Raw genomic sequence first — 17,432 nt, forward strand, 5'->3', positions numbered from 1 at the left:
TTACAAAGAATAAATGCAGGAAACCCCACAATGCATGTATTTTAAGGATACAGATTGTTTAGTAATGTAACATGACCCCCGCCCAGCGTCTCAAGGGATATGTATGATACAAGATATGAAGCTGGAGTTGAGTGAATATTAGTTTAATGTCATGTCTAGTTCATGAAGTTAATCCTGTACATGGAGATTGAGGTGATAATGATGGATGATGGATGATGTGACCGTGCAGAAGGAGGCGTTTGTCACTGATCAGCTGAAGGATCAGGCGGCCTCATTGTTGCTGCATTCACTGACCTATTCTAATGTTAAATCCTTGATATTTCTGACATTACATCTCAATCCTCCTCCTATATAGATCTGTGCGTCCTCAGAGGTCACAAAAGTAGACACATACTTCAGCAGAAGTACTGATCCAACTACTTTACTCACCTTTTCTCCACTGTCATGTCTCCTTCTCTTATCTATTTTGTGTTTTTTTCTTTCATGTCACTTGTCCTGTGCAATATGCAGTGCTCTGTACATCAAGGACTCACTTTTTCTATGTGTTATTGTTTGATCCATGTAGGTTTTGATGTTGTGAAGGCACAAAATGATGCTGAATAAAAACTAATCAATAATCCCCCTGAATGTATTACAAATAAAGTAAGGAGCCTGTTTGTAAAGGAATAGAAACTACAGCTATTTGTGTCTTAATATAGAGCGTAAAACGAAAAGGTTTCAGCAAAAATAAATGATGAAGTAAAGTAGAGGAATAACTTTACTTGAATCTTTGTGCATCTTAAAATCATTTTCAGTATGTGCTTCCTAATCACAATATCATCCAATTAGTCAATATGTAACAGCAGGATCGAACCATACATAGACTAGAATTGAATAAAACTGTAAAAGATCCATATTCTACTTATTTATTCACTGAACACTGTTAACTGAAGAGTTCTATGTTTAGCTGCACATATAATGATCACACATTAGAGTTTTCACATTTTAACATGATGTGAGAAGTTTATACTGTATGTCATAATGATGCAAAAATGTCTTGTTATAACTTTAAAAACATCTTTTCATTTTTTCAAACAAGAATCTTTATACATTATAACTTGATAATGATTTGATTTGCTTTTTCCAACTGATACAATTCTATAATGTACATATATTTATGTACATATATAAGTCTTTTCCCACATATATATATATATATATATATATATATATATATATATATATATATATATGTATATATATATATATATATATATATATATATATATATACTCACAAACACACACGTATGTATGTGTATACACACACACACACACACACCTACACACACACACACACACGCGCGCACACACACACACACACACACACATATATATATAATGATTTTTTTTTTTTTCAGTTTGCATTCCACAGTACAAAAGTACAAAAAACAATCACATATAATATACATGTGATATAGCTATTTTAGCCTTTACCCATCCCCCACCAACAAACCCATGCATCCTTATGTACATTTACATTCAATGAACGTGAAAAAAAAATCTACAATTTGCCGCCTGAAAAAAGAAAAAAAGGAGTAAAATAGAGAAAAAAAAGGGGCCCCCATTATCACTACTCCTCCCAGTCATCTGCAGACACTCTGTCAACATGGATGTGGAGTAGAATTCTCCCATATTTCCCCTAAGAGAGAATTTTGAGAAATCACCTTCTTTCATTTCTGTTTTAAAAGGCGCATGATTTTATCCAAAATTTTGCAAATCAGAAATCTCCTACTAATGTCTGTGGTTGTTGGAAGTCAATTATAACCCTTTAAGACCTAAACAGCCACTGGCAACCAAAAGCATTGATTGATTTAAGATGTTGAGTATAGATATATAGATATTTCTTTCTTTCAAACATGTTTAACATTCACAGTGCTTGCATAGCACTTTTCCACCCCCCCCCCCCATGATTGAAAAGGAGTAGGCAGAAGTATAATCTTTTATGTCCCTACCCCCTTCCCATTACACACAATTCAAATGCATTTGTTTTTAAATAAAGAACAGAACAGCACAAATCAATTCAGCTGTATTTCTCTTTTAACACTGCCATTATTGTCCTGGATTAAACTGCTTTTTAAATTATATTTTACATATTCCATTAAACTGCTTTATGTTTTTACTTTGCTTTTTAGCATATCTTTTGATCTACTAATACTATCAATACATTTAAAGAACTCAGATAAAATGCAGTTTCTCAGGTTTTCATGGTCATCAGATATGATCCATTTGGTTGTTCAGTGGTTCTGTAGTGAACATGGAAACACCATCATCTTCAACATTGATTCACCAGTAAAACCTGTGCAATTTGAGAAATGACAGTGATTGTAGAGGCTTGTTTTACATTCAGTTATTGTTCTATTTTGTTGAAAAAAAAAAATCAATTATGCTTCAGTTTTCTCTGTCCTTGTAGAATAACCTTTGAACATGGTCAGTAAATTAAAATAGGAAAATACTTGATTTTTACTGAAAAATGCAGAAGGTAAAATCACACAAAGTAATATAACGCTTAGAAAAGATAAGATGTGGAGAAATCATCATCAGGAAGTAGACACAAAAATAGGTTAGAGGCCACATTCAGCCCAGTTTGACCTCAAGAGCGCTAGACCAGTAAAATGATACCAGTGAAAAAAGTAAAATTACATTATGAAAATGTTTACAAAAGTTTCCTTAAAAATGTGAATGTCAATGAACTGCCTGAAATTTCTTAAGAAAAATAATTGCAATTTTTACAATATTCTGCCTCAGTTTATCATTTACACATGTGCATTCTAACTTAAAAAATCATAGTGGATCTACAAAAACACAAAACATGTAATAACAGACAGAATATTGTTAAAATTGCACATACCTCTTTTAAGACATTTCAGGTTGTTCATATTTGTTAAGGTTTTTCACATTTTTTTTTGTTGTGAAAGGATTGTTACCCTGTCCCCCAAAGGGGAGGCAAGGGGTATTGTTTTTGGTTCAGTTTGTTTCTCTGTTTGTTTGTTAACACTTTAGCAGCAAAACTATTGGTTGAATTCATGCCAAATTGGGTTTATAAATTGCCAGTGACCTAGAATAGATGTGATTACATTTTGGGAAAAGTAGGTCAAAGTTCAAATTCTTTATGAATTTTTTAAAATCTTTATTTTTTTTCTCATTTGCTTATAATGGGGGAAGTTTGTCTATGCTGTCCATGTCTATGCTGACACCAGCACATGCATAGTCATGGTGACATCTCCTGGATTGATGCCAAAATAAGCCACAGTGCGTGCGAGGGGCAGGGTTTGTTGTGCCTGGCACCACTTGTTTGTAAATGTAAACAATTTCATGTAATTTTACTTTTTTATACTAAAATAAAGAGAACAATTTGGAGTTATCATTATTTATAAATTATTATGATAGTACTTTACTGGTCTGAGCCATTTGAGATCAAATTTGGCTGTATGTGGAACCTGAACTAAAGTGATTTTGACACCATTGATTGTTAATATCTTCAGTATAATTTTTGCATTTCACAAATTCATCCCAGGGGCTGAATTGGACCCTTTGGTGGGCTGGTTGTGGCCCATGGGCCATATGTTTGACCATTGTGTTTAACAAAGACACAAACACAGCAGGTTTTCTGGGACCATGAATTTGTTGATCCATCCGGTACTATACAAAGGGTGGTTGTGTTATGGGTTATAAACTTTAGCTTAAATCCTGGTGTTTTTATCTTTTGTTTTCATCTCAGTCGACTTTTGACAGAGTAGACTGAGTTTTAAATAAACCATACTGCAGTAACATCTCAGACCATGACCATGCAAACCACCTGCTCCAACTTTAATGGACATTTTCTGCAGGTATTATGTCACAATAAAGCATTGTGATGTTTCCATCCATGGGCTGACTTCTGGAGAGGTCACATAAAATCCACGGTTGAATGATTTGATAAACAAAATGAGACCCTCAGCAGTGTATTTTCAGGAATACTGGATCATGATATTAATCCAACAAACTGAAAGAGATAATGATAAAGTGAGGAATGGGCTGAGTTTGGACTTGACCTTTGTTTTACAGAATCAATCTTTCATGATACTTTCTGCAATAAATATGAAATGTAGTATTTTCAGTTTTTTTCTACACCATCTGCTCACTTTCAGTATTCCAAACAAAGAACAGGTGGCAAGTTGCCTGTAATACCAATGCATTACATTTGTTGTTGCAAATAAATTTGAGTGTTAGTTTTGTAGGATTCCTGACAGGAAAGTGTTTTCATTGCTGCCCTGAAGAAAATGAGGACACATCTATTATATAAAATGTTTTTACAGCATCTGTGTCATGAAATAACACCACAACAACATAGAGAATATTCACTGTTCCTCGACAGCCTTGACATGACAATAGGATGTTTCTTATGCCTGGAATTGAGCATTACAGCTTATGTTGCTTATGTTTTGTAACCATTTGCTCTTTTACATTGAGCATAAAGAAACATTGAATTTCTGTTTTTATTTCAGCCAGAAAGAGTCCATGTCCGTGCTTTGTGTCCAGACTTATGTGTTGACATTGTGGCCGCTGGAGAGGAAGGTCGACCTTCAACAAGTGTACACTCATCATCCACAGCCTCCACATATCTTTGTTCACTCCCTTGTGCCTCAACAACCTCAGACAATGATTTTGTTTTTACAGTTTTTAATGTGACATGGCAGCAGCGGTGCAGAGTTGGACAGCTATCAAGGCCTAGAGCAGCAGTTCTCAAAACTCTTTCAGTTTTGGGATGTCTCCCTGGGACCTGGAACGTATAGAAAGTCATTATGAACTACCATAACACTTTTTTTTAACGTTGTCAAAACATTGCACACAGTATCTGAGTTGAATGGACTATTGAAAGAAAAAAAAACACTCTTGTGTATAAATTAGAGGTGGATATTCAGATTCCTCAATAAAAAAAGAAAATACAAATAATGATGTAGATAATGTTTGGTCGACTTATTCTGCAGAATTCAAGGTTTTATAACTTAGAATATTATGGCAGATTTCCATCCAAATATATTCCAAATTTCAAGGCAAATTTCTGAAAATCTGAAAAAGAAAATGCTAATTTAGAATAGAATAGAATATATTTTTGTTTTGACAAAACAGTACAAAACAGTACATACAGTAAAAAACTATATGGATCATATAAAAACAACAAAAGTAAATTAGATAAAACAGCTCTTCATTATGTGCATTTCCATCCATTACTGTTATGTCAATATTAAGAACTGCTTCTTCATCAACACGGCTTAAAACTTTTCCTATTTAATATAATCTTTAATCATTGAAAAATGATCTGAGCTGTTGACAGAGGAGCTGAAGTTTGTCAAGCCTTCTAACATTCGTTTTTTTGCAACTTATACATGATGGTGTTTTGTTGCTGTTTCCATCTAACATTTCTGTTTGTTTCTTGTCAGTGGACATTACACCCTCCCTATTGGCTCAGACACATAATAATAATAATTATTTCCATTGCACTTATTGAAAGTCTGAATAAAAATGGAAGTGCAGGTTTAGTTTTATCATTAACATGTGATACATTACAAACTGCTGGGTAGATTAGTACTGTAGTACTGCAGACTGTGTATAAGTACTTTGACAGACAGGTGAAGCGGTAAGAATATATTGATTATCTTGTAGTGGCAAAGGCAGGACATGAACATTTAGTCCTTAATGTTGATGTGTTAGAGGTAGCAAAAGGGGCAGCAATAAGCTCTGAGGAACTCTGGCACATTGTGATGATATTCACAGGATCAGAACTGCAGGTCTTGTTGGATGTTCCCAGACATCTGGATCTCAACCTAAATGAGAATCTGCTGAAACATACCATCACTACCACCTACTTAATACTGTGTACATCCTCCTTCTGTTGCAAAAACAGTTCTGACCTGAGGCCAACACCCCTGAAGACCTGTGGAGGTGTACCGTGGTATCTGGTGCTGTCATGGGTCAGATTTGTTTGTCCAGGACTCCCCAAATGCCTGATTAGACTGAGATTGGATTAACCTGTCATTTGTTCTTTTGTATAATAAATTACATTCCACCACTGAAACAGGAAAATTAATTCACATATCATGGCAGGAAAACATGTGGCCTTTAACTTAAAGCTGTGCATATTGTTTCATAACAGGGTACAGCAGCATATACCTGCAGTACACGCAGTGGTTAGTGACCACAGTGAGAATGAGCAGAGAGGCCACTGTAGCCTCTCCATCCTCCTGGTGGATGTTCGGATGTTCCTCGCAGTGCTGTAATCAAATTACACCATGGTAAACCCTCCTTATGCTCTTGTCAAGCTCAGCCTCTTCTGAGTGTATTAGACAATTTTATATTGAGTCAAATGTGATTTAACTAGAGGAGCTCAGCTGTGCAGATGTTACTGCTGTCGCTGCAAAGGGGTAATAACCTCTACTTCTGAAATGCATGAGCATCCTGTATGTGAACACTGACACTGCACTGCACTGCCAGACATTCAGAAAGCTTTGGCAAAATTCATAGACTTGGCTCATACTTAGGTGTGTATATATATATATATATATATATATGCTTTCTTAAATGGTTTTCCCTGGATCATCTCTGGACCTGCTGCTGTGGTCCTGCTTCTCTCCTGCCTCTTCCATCAATATTCATTTATCCATATAGTTGTGATAGTGTTTATTATATAGTTACAGAATGAATGAATGTCAGATGTTTCTGTTATTTGTACTAACAGCTGTAGTAGCAGTAGTATATCCATAGTTAGTACTTGTATTTGGAGTAGAAGTATTAACAGTTATGGGTATTTGTACTAGTTATTGGTAGTTATACTAGTAACAGCAATTCATATGACATGTACAGTAAAGAGGGCTCTCAATGAAATTGTAGTTGGTTGTTTTAGTATCACAGAGATTTGAGCCTGTTTTGACACTGATGATGAAAAAAACTCTTCCTCTAATTGAAAACTACAGTCCTAATAAGTCTTATTTATAAATGTGAGAAAGACACCTGTGTCCCTGTGACTTGAGCTATTCTGATTGTTCCCCTTCCTGCTGGTGCATGCTGGGATTAGCTGCACATTTCCCAAGAGCATGGGTTTTATTTTTATACCAATGATTCCTCTTCTAATATCTGGAGAGGGCAGGACCACACCCTGACCGACTGCTCTTCTAGTCAAGCCGCAGTCGTCCACAATTATCAGTCTCTCAGTCAGTTCCTGTTGATGATGGGATGTGAAAGTTCAGACAGAGAAAAACCCAGTTACAAAGTCCCATCATCTCAGCTCAGGTTCTTGAACCAGCTGCAGATGGACACCCAGTTTCAGAACACTCAGGTAAGGATGCACCGTAAAATGATATTTTACCTTTGGCTTGTTTTATTCTTTTTTTTGTTCACTTACTGCCTATTTTTCCACTTTTGTTCCATTTCTTTCTTGTTTTGTTAGTTTTTGTTTGTTTTATTGATATTTACCTCCCCCAAGGAGGTTATGTTTTTGCCGGCATTGGTTTGTCTGTTTGTCTGTCTGTAAGTAAGTAAGTAAGTAAATTTTATTTATAGAGCACTTTTCACAGACAGAGTCACAAAGTGCTTTACCAATTCTGTCTGTCTGTGTGCAAGATAACTCAAAAAGTTCTGAACGGATTTGGATGAAAATTTCAGGAAATGTTGATACTGGCACAAGGAACAAATGATTAAATTTTGGTGGTGATCGGGGGGGGGGCACCACTGATCTGCCTTGGCGGAGGTCAGCGCTCTCTGAGTGCTTCTAGTTGTTTATGTAGTTGCCTTATTTTGAAGTTTTTTGAATATTTTTATATTGTTACACATCACAACTTTGGTTATTTTGTAACTTTCGTTAAATTTGTGAAAATTTTGATAATTGCTATGTCCAAATTGTTATTTACTTGATTTTTGTTTATTTTTGTTGGTAATTTCAGATTACTTTTTTTTTTTTTTTTACATTTTGTAACATATTTAGTTGTTTTTTATTAGTTCTATTTTTTGTTCAACATTTTTATTCATCTTATTGATTATGTAGTTCATTCTTAAGTTTATTTTGTTATTTTCTGTACATTTTGTTAATTACTTTAATTCTTATGCATTTTGCTCGTTCATTTCTGTTTTTTTTCATTTATTTTGCTGATTTGTTTGTATTTTTCCATTTTAAAACAATGTACAGCTTATTTTATTGCTATACCATTCGTTCAATTCATACTGAACTTTCTTTTTTCCCTCTATTGTGTGAGATTTTATGACTAACAGAAGCTCTGTAAAATGACACAGAGCTACTGCACAGTGTGTGGAATACCAGAGGGTTAAAAGTATATAATAACAGAAACCCAGGTTTTACAGTTTCCGTCCAAAACCCTGTAACCTACCATCTGTTTATGTTGTTCAAACAGCTGATGTGCAGCAAATAGATGCATATTGATGCATAAAGAAGGAGACAGACTGTACTTGTATAATGCTCATTACACAGTGGTGATTCAGCTTGAAAAAAGAAAAATAACACCCAGTTTTCCAAGTTGTTCCCCAAACACTTAGGGCCAGATCTAGATCCCAATTTGCGAGTTGGAATTTGCTTGTGCAGTCTAGAATTTTGCGTGTGGGGTGTGACCACGGTTTACGAGTGATTTACCAAGATTGCCTGTGCAAATTGCAACAGGTGCAAAGTCTTGCAGACCACCCTATTTAAATGACGGTTTTGTATGCGCTACTGGACACAATGCGCTGTAAAAACTGCTCTGGGATACACTGGCACAAATGGGAACAGTGTGCTGAATGATCCAGATGCATGGAAATGTAACGTTGGAGGAGTTTTGTCATAGAAGGTATTGCATGACTCATTCATTCATTTATTTTTTATTTTAAAGGTGTGTGTGTGTGTGTGTGTGCGCGCACATGTGTGTGTGTGTGTGGGAGCACTGTGGTTGCACTGTGGTTCTGTTTATCTGTCAAATGTTCATTGTGGTCGGTTTCAGATGCTGCAGCTCTTTCATAATTCATAGTTTGAGTTATTGTTTGTTCAGTATTCATTTGCAGCCTTGTAAATACAAGCTCGACTAACTGTACATATCCTGACCAAGGAAAATAAAATTCTCCCTTAGTGCAGTAATCTACACCTGGCTTTTCTGTCTCTGTCCATAATAATATACATTATATAGACTAAATGTCGTCTAAACTTAATGTTTATTTACAACATAGTAGAGCAAACTATTACATGATCAAAAACCAATTAATTTTAGCAAAAAAAAAAAAAAAAGTCTCTGTTTGAATGTCTGGGGTCGCCAGAAATTTGTGATGTTAAAATGGGGTCACCGGCCAAAAAAGGTTGGGAACCACTGCATTACATTGACCTAATCTACATCAGTACATCAGTGCTGTACTGGTCTGTTGTGGTGAAGTGGGAGCTGAGCCAAAAATCAAAGCTGTCAATTCACAGGTTGATTCCTACTCTCACCCATGATCATGAGGCGTGGGTAGTGACCGAAAGAATGAGATCATTGATACAAGCGGTGGAAATAAGTTCCCTCCATAGGGTGTATGGACTCTCCCTTAGAGATAGGGTGAGGAGGTCAGCCACCAGGGAGGAGCTCTGAATATGGCCACTGCTCCTCCACATCGAGAGGAGCCAGATGAGATGGATGGGTACGATGGATGGATGGATGGATGGATGGATGGATGGATGGATGGATCTTGCATTCATGACAGTGGAGCTGATGTCAAGGAAACAATTAAATTCTGTCCCACCTCCAGTTCTCCCCTACACCTCTAATGAGGATCTTCATGGAAAACAGGATTTTGTATATAACCAATAATCATTACACTCATTGAATTTATCATTTGTAACTGATATAAATACCAAATAGAAATATCACTTTACTGGTGTGGAAAAGAAACTTCTACACTGTTGGCTTTTCCCTTTGAGACCTCCTTTCTCTCCATACTTCATACTAAATACCTGATTTTATTGGCTTGAAGAAGTGTTTTTTTTTTTTTTAATAAAGTAACAGTGAAACTGGTTGTCATTTTGTTTTAACATAACGATTGTCATTTTCTTTAATCATAACTCGTATAATATACTGGTTGTAACAGTTAGAACCAGATTTTGAGATTTTTTTTAGTTTAATGTACAGTTCCACACCATATTGATTGGTTAATGATTTCAAGCATGATATTTGATGATTTGGGCATTTATTACTTTGATTTAGATGTTCAGATTAATAATCATCCTGTTTTACTAAACACTGTGGTTTAACTATAAAATGAATCATTTAACTCAGTTATGATGCAACCCATCATTGCTGGTGATAATGCACATAAAAGTCAGCAAATACGTAAAAAAACAACTACATTTTGTTGGTCAAAACCAGTTAATGTTCAACTCTATCTTAGTATATAGTGTTTCTAAACAGTGCTCAGTCTACCTGTCTGTCAGTCAGGTTCAGATGTCAAACCTGCGTCATCTTCTCCCAAACTAAACTTAATGCTCTGTTCTGAACCACCAGAATCACAGGAAAGCAGCTGTTTATCCTGTAAAAATGCAAATTTGTTAATTTGTTTTTGGCTTAAAACAGAAATAAAGTATTAAAACATACAAGTGACACAAATCCACCAGATGCAAATGAATATTTTTGTTGCTGAACTCGGGTGGATTTAAGAGGTTTCAAGGCTTAAGGAAGGGAAAGATGATGAAATATAGTACTCACTTAAATGGATATTCAAACTAACACTTTTAGAGCATCATATAGTAAAGTCTAGGCATCGTGTGATTCTCAGTCATATGGATGTCCCTGAACTACTCCTGTCTCATGTCCACCCCTGGACACCCAGACACTGACCTCTCTGACTGTGTAGCTGTTTTCAGAATCGTGCAGTGGGTGGAGTTAGAATGTGGATAAAGGTAGAATTTAAAGATAATTTCAAACATACATGATGTGTTTTCAGTGTTAAAACTCTTGGGGAACAGGGGTTGGGGTTGATATTGGCTGTGTAGTCAGTAATCAGCTTTTCTCTGCTCAAAAGTATCATCATCAGACCGGCCTTTACAGTCCACTACAGGTGGGTCGACCTCCAGACTTTATCAGTAAAATGTACCTCAAACCCTCAAAGACCCAAACAGCCACTGACAACCAAAACCTGATCTGATCTAAACCGTTTAATAACTTCTGAACCACAAAACCTGCACTGTAAAACCATGTGAGTAAACTCAACTCAAACAGTTTGAAGAAACCAATCACCTTGAACCATTTAAGATGATTAACTCAAATCATTTTAACATAAAAAAATGTTCTAATTGAGTATAATGAACTAAATTTTTTCCATTAATTCAACTTTACTGTACAGAACTGTACTTATTCCAATCAGTGTGTGTATTTTATATATTCTTGTAACATTACCATTTATAGTCACTTTACTCTTTCATTCAATTAAAGTATTACATTCTAGCTGTCTTTACTTTGTACTATACTTTGTCTACTCGATTCATTTGATGAAGCCCATTGCCTTAAACCATTCAAGTTGCATTAAAACAATACAAGCAAGTTTGAAGCAATTCAGAAACTATTTTATTAAAACGTTGCTCAAAAAATGTAATTCTGTAGCCACACTAATGAAACCATTCAAAGTAAAATGTGACCAAATGAGTTTTCCGCAAAATCAAAAGTTATTGTAACAACTCGTTCAGCTTGATAAATGTTAATCCACATGTTGTCTACTCTTCTCCATCAAATTAAAAGCATACAATGCTTTGAAAACCTATAAAAAAGTAAAGTAAAAAACAGGAGTCATTTTAACAGAAAAAGAACAATGCATATACAGGACAGAGAAATTTTGTTTGCAAAGATCCACAAAATACCCCCCCCCCAAAAAAAAAAAACCAACCAACCAAACAAACAAACAAACAAACAAACAAAACAGTGGTACACACATTTTCTTTGTACAACAGTACTTTCTTTATACAACAGTACAAAGAAAACACATGTACGCAATAAAATGCATACAAAGGATTTGGGCCAAGACAAACAGGAGATGGACGTTGGGTGGTTGAATGTGCCTGTATTGTTTTGGAGGATAGTCTCTGCTCATTGTGGGTAATGTGAGTAATAACTGCTCACAATAGCATCTCAGACACTCTTTGTGTATCAGTCATGGAGGAAAAACTCCCCAGTGCCTTTAGGACAATTAGAAGAGTGTGGTGTGGTGCTTTTCCTGGTAACCTGACGTAAGATAACTTGGACGAGAATAATGATTAACTACTTAATGAACAAACGCTGACTGGAAATGTGTCCAGTGGATGAGTTCAAAGTAGATGTTCAGGAAGTTTACTGTAATAAAGTTAATTATTTTTGTTCAGTCCTTCAGTTTCATGTTTGATTTCAGTTCAGTTTGAGTTTTTCTCATGAGTGCATATGTTTAGTCATAATTTGACAAGAGGTTGAAAAGGAATTGACGAGTATTTTTTAATTTTGTTTTATTGTTGACTTGAGTTTTTCATGGTTTAAAAGGAAAAAAGTGAAAAAGGCCAAATGGAAGAATGCATGAGATCACATAGGAATTACAAAACCATTGTTCATATAGTGCAAAGTAAAAGTAATTTTATTCTGTTCAACCATTCAGTTCCCCCTACAGTCAAAGCTTGTCATGCCGGCAGCCAGACGTTAGTCTGGTTTTGTCTGTCTTTTATGTTTGTTTGTCACTTCCTGTTTTATTTTGTTAAGTTTCCCCTCATGTGTCTTGTCTGTCGTCTTTACTTCCTGTTCCCTGATCGTTCTTACCTTTCACCTGATTACCTGTCTCCGCCCTGATTTGCTCCACCTGTGTCTAGTTGTCTTCCCTCCCTTTTGTGTATTTAAACCCTGTCTCTTCCCCCTGTCAGACGCCAGTTTGTTACTCTTGAAGTACTTACCAGCGTTCTGATCTTGTCTGTCTGTTTTTGGATTCCTGTTTTTTGACCCGTTTTTTGCTTACCCGGTTTTGTCTACTGCCTGCTCCCTGTCGGTTCTTCTGCCTCATCTGATTCCCGGTTCTGATCGCCTTGCCTGACTTTTGGTACGTGAGTTTTTGTCTTACCCTTATGTCCTGTCGCCTGACTAATTGCTTGCCTGTGTATGACCTGTTTCCGTCCCTGACCTCCCTTTGCTTTTCCCCAGTCGGGAAAAAGACCCCGCTAACCACACGGGGAGACGGGTTGTTGTTCTCGGTCCAGAGGACTGATTCGAAGAGGAAATTACCACCTATTATCCTCAAGATTTTGTCATTAATATTTTTCCTACACCTGTGTGTGACAAATAAATCTTTTGAACTTTACATCTTGCCTCTGAGTTCTGCTTTTGGATTCTGTGCCTGTACTAGCGCCATTACAAAGCTGTTGTATAATAATGTAAGGTCAATGTGGAGAGAACCACCTAACATGATTTTAGTTCTGGTTCTAGTTAACTTCTTTAGCTATTTTCTCTTGTTTAGTTTATTTGTTAAATGATCCAAATAATAAATGAATTGTTGGATGCAAATAGAATAATAATAATGGTCCAATAAGATCCAAATTGTATGCCGGGTGTTTACTCTTTATCCAAATAAAAATTCCAAACTTTTTCAAAACTACCATTTTTTTCCCCAAGACCTTGACTTCATGTACTTTTATACTTGTGTGCCCACTTTTTTGGTTGAGATTGTACCTGTTGTGTACAGCAGAAAAGTTCATTTTAAAAAATGAATGAATGAACGCATAATTCGCAGTAAATTATGTTTTACTCACAGAAACATTTTCAAAACATATGAATATCACAGAAGTGCATGGATATCACACACAAGTTTAACTAGAATCATTCCAGTACCAACCGGTTAGTGAAATCATATCAAGTTTTTTAGATACTTTCCTGTGGTGGTTCAGTTTAGGTTCTCCAGTGAATTGTGTTCTAAAAGGGGGAGGAGAGAAGGAGAGAGCGGAGTGGGCACAAAAGGGGAGAAGAAAGTGGCGAAGACCCCCACAGGAGAACACCAACAATACCGTTAACAACAACCATGGTGATAACCACAATGGCAACAATGACCTAAACAAGAACCGAACAAACTGAGCAGAGGGATCCTCATGTATTTCTTATCTTACAAGATTAGGTGCCTTTGAACATACGCTAAAATTTGACAGCGAGAGAAACTTTTTTCTGTACTTTACTAAGACTTTCACACAAAATTCCAGACTTTTCAAGGTCTGGAAAACAGAGTTTCAAAATTCCATACTTTTTAAGACTTTCAAGACCTGTGCAAGCACCCTGTGTATGTTTTTTTAAAAATGGAAAATGTATTTTTTTTCACCCCCACATTCCCTACCTGTGAGTGAGAGTGATCTGTTCATCTGTACATGTCAACTCTATGATGAACTGGTGACGTGTCCAGGGTGAACACCGCCTTCAGTCACTGGGATACCAAGACCCTCCAGAGGATAAAGACATTCAGGAAATAATGATAATAATAATGATAATAACAAATCAATTAATTTGTTCATTGCTGGTGTTAGTTCAGTCTGTCTGATTTGGGATCAAGGAAATATGAGGAAAAAATTTCCTGAACGAACATCCACTACTTCTTTGCATTTTGAGTCAATAAACATTGTCCAATGGCATTTCTCATTATACAGTATTTAACCCACTGGTTGGCACTGGAGGCTCTGGGGTCCTTCCTCAATTTTCCATTTAACATTCCTGGGAATTCTGCCAGAGTTTGTTTTGTTTTTACTCCAAATATGGCCCGAGGCTGTGGTCTCTTATTTGAGGTTTTCATTGGAGTGGGACCGCTGAGTGGCCTGAGACTCAGAGGAGGCAGGTGGCTTCATTGTCTGTTCAGGACTTGTTTATCTCTGTTCTTTTGGCAGCAGGGGACTTTGAACTGGCCATTTTGAGATGATACAGCTTTGTCTTTTCTGGGTAATTGAGTTGTTCATTGTCAGAAATGTAGGCCTTTGACTAACATGTTCAACAGTCAGATTAGCAGCATAAAGTACTTTTATACACTCATTGAAGTTATGGAACACTGAACTGGGGAGTCACTTTGCTGTATGTTGACTGTAAAATGAAAGGCAAATTTACATACTGTAATCTAACAGTGAAGGATTTTTTCTCTGTTAACGCACCATTAAGCTGCTAAATTAGAGGACACAAGGGCAGAGTGTGCGAGTCAAAGGACACGGCAGCCCGACAATTTCTTCTTATCGCTCCCTTATCTGTTTACACAGCTGTATTCACAGCAACAGCATTAAAAGGGCACAAGCCACAACAAATTAGAAAAAGTCTTTACTATAAATAAATATCATTAGTTTTTCATTGCATTCGGGTGTTTTACAAGGACATCCTACTATCCTTTTACCAACACAATTTTATGGCTTAATGACTTTCCATTGTATCAAGGCACTATCTCCTGTTGTACGGGCTTGTAGGTTATTGTCACTATCCTTGTTTATAGGAATCCTCATTTTCTTAGTCTATCATGGGTGACATTGGTGTTGGACTAGAAAGACAGCTGTAATTCATCTGTAAAGGTGTAAGATTGAGTTTATGTAGTATAAATCACTGTACTGAAAGTCACATACAAACTGCAGCCACTGAGTAGAATCCACAGAAATCCTGTAAGCCGAGTAACTTATATGCATGTATTATACATATCTGAGTAGGTATTTATAAGCACTTTAACATTATGTATGACCGCATTTAGGGAGATAAAATTTTTAGGTGAAAAATGTCAAATTACTGCTCAATAACACATGGGCTTGAAGCTTTATGCAAACATTAAAAACATGCGGTTCTTGACAGAAATTAATATCAAGTCGGACAAAACCTTTTAGTTATTATGTACAACATTGCTGAAAATAAAATTTGGAGTAAAATGTTGAAAAATCTCTGTTTTATTGACATGAGAGTGTGGTAACACGTGGACAGGCTGCCATAGCAACACGTGGACGGCTCTTAACCATTGTATGCATCACCCAAAATACTGACTTATTTTTTAAGACAACAAGCTATCAGAATGAGTAGTGAAGGCCCGTGTAACAGATTGTATAACATTGGGACGGTTTCTTTTACCAATCAGATTTCACTTTCACCTCACAGGTCCAGCTAGAGGGCCCCAATGTCATCAGCGTTTATCCTTCCTCTGACTCAGGGGTCTCAAACTCATTTTCTTTCACGGGCCACATTCAGCCTAATTTGATCTCCAGTGGGCCACACCAGTAAAATAACATAGTAACCTATAAATAATGACAACTCCAAATTTTTGTCTTTGTTTTAGTGCAAAAAACCCCCATTAAATTATGAAAATACTTACTTTTATGAACTATCCAAACAAAAAAATGTGAATCACCTGAAAAAACTGAAATTTCTTGAGAAAACTAAATGCAATTTTAACAATATTCTGCCTCAACTTATCATTTCTACATGTGCATTATGGATCAGATCTACAAAGACACTAAACACTTAGTAACAGGCAGAAAAGAGCTAAAATTGTGCTTAATTTTCTTTGGACATTTCAGGTTGTTCATATTTGTTCAGGTTATTCACATTTTATTGTTACAGGATAGTTTGTAAATGTTAATATTTTCATAATTTAATGTTATTTTTTGCACTAAAACAATGAAAAAAAATTGAAGTTGACATTATTTATAGGCGTAGTATAATATTTTTTTCACATCAAACCAAGAAGAAAATATGAAGTCATTATTTTTTGTAGGTTATTCTGCTATTATTTTACTGCAGATCATATTACTCTATATGTGGAACCTGAACTAAAATGAGTTCCACAACCTTGACTGTGGAATTTTTGCACTTTGCAAATTCATCCCAGGGGCCGCATTAGAACCTTTGGCGGGCCACATGTTTGAGACCCCTGCTCTGACTGAATGGTGAGAGCAAAACTTATTTGATATAGCTTTGGCAATATTCTTTTTGATCCAGGCCAATAAAACTCATTTAATTGAACTATTAATACATTTAAGGTACAATTTTTAATGCCCCCACAATGGCTGACAGAGGAAAGAAAAATGATTTGATCTTGGACAAACTTAAAAATCCATTTTCAAGGTGGACTTTTCCAGAAAAGGTGGACATCGTGAGAAGGTCGGCCAACTCTGCCGCTAGCTAGCTGGTCGAGCGGACATTCTCTGCCTTTAAGAGAATATAAACTTATGTTGGACAGAGGAGACTCTTAGCCTTGGCCTCCATGGACATAAAAAGGACTTCCTGATGGAAATGAAATGCACAGATCATCTCTACAATAGTCACTGAAGTTTTCAAAAAAAGGAGGATGGATTTTGTATATAAATAATGAGCATCTCTGATGAGTAGGCTATGACGTTTTTTTATTTAAAATTTGTATGTTTTTGTCATGTTTTTAGATAAACATTGGCTGTGAACTGCTCCAGATGAT

This window comes from Sphaeramia orbicularis, chromosome 11 (assembly GCF_902148855.1).
Source record: "Sphaeramia orbicularis chromosome 11, fSphaOr1.1, whole genome shotgun sequence".
NCBI lineage: Eukaryota > Metazoa > Chordata > Actinopteri > Kurtiformes > Apogonidae > Sphaeramia > Sphaeramia orbicularis.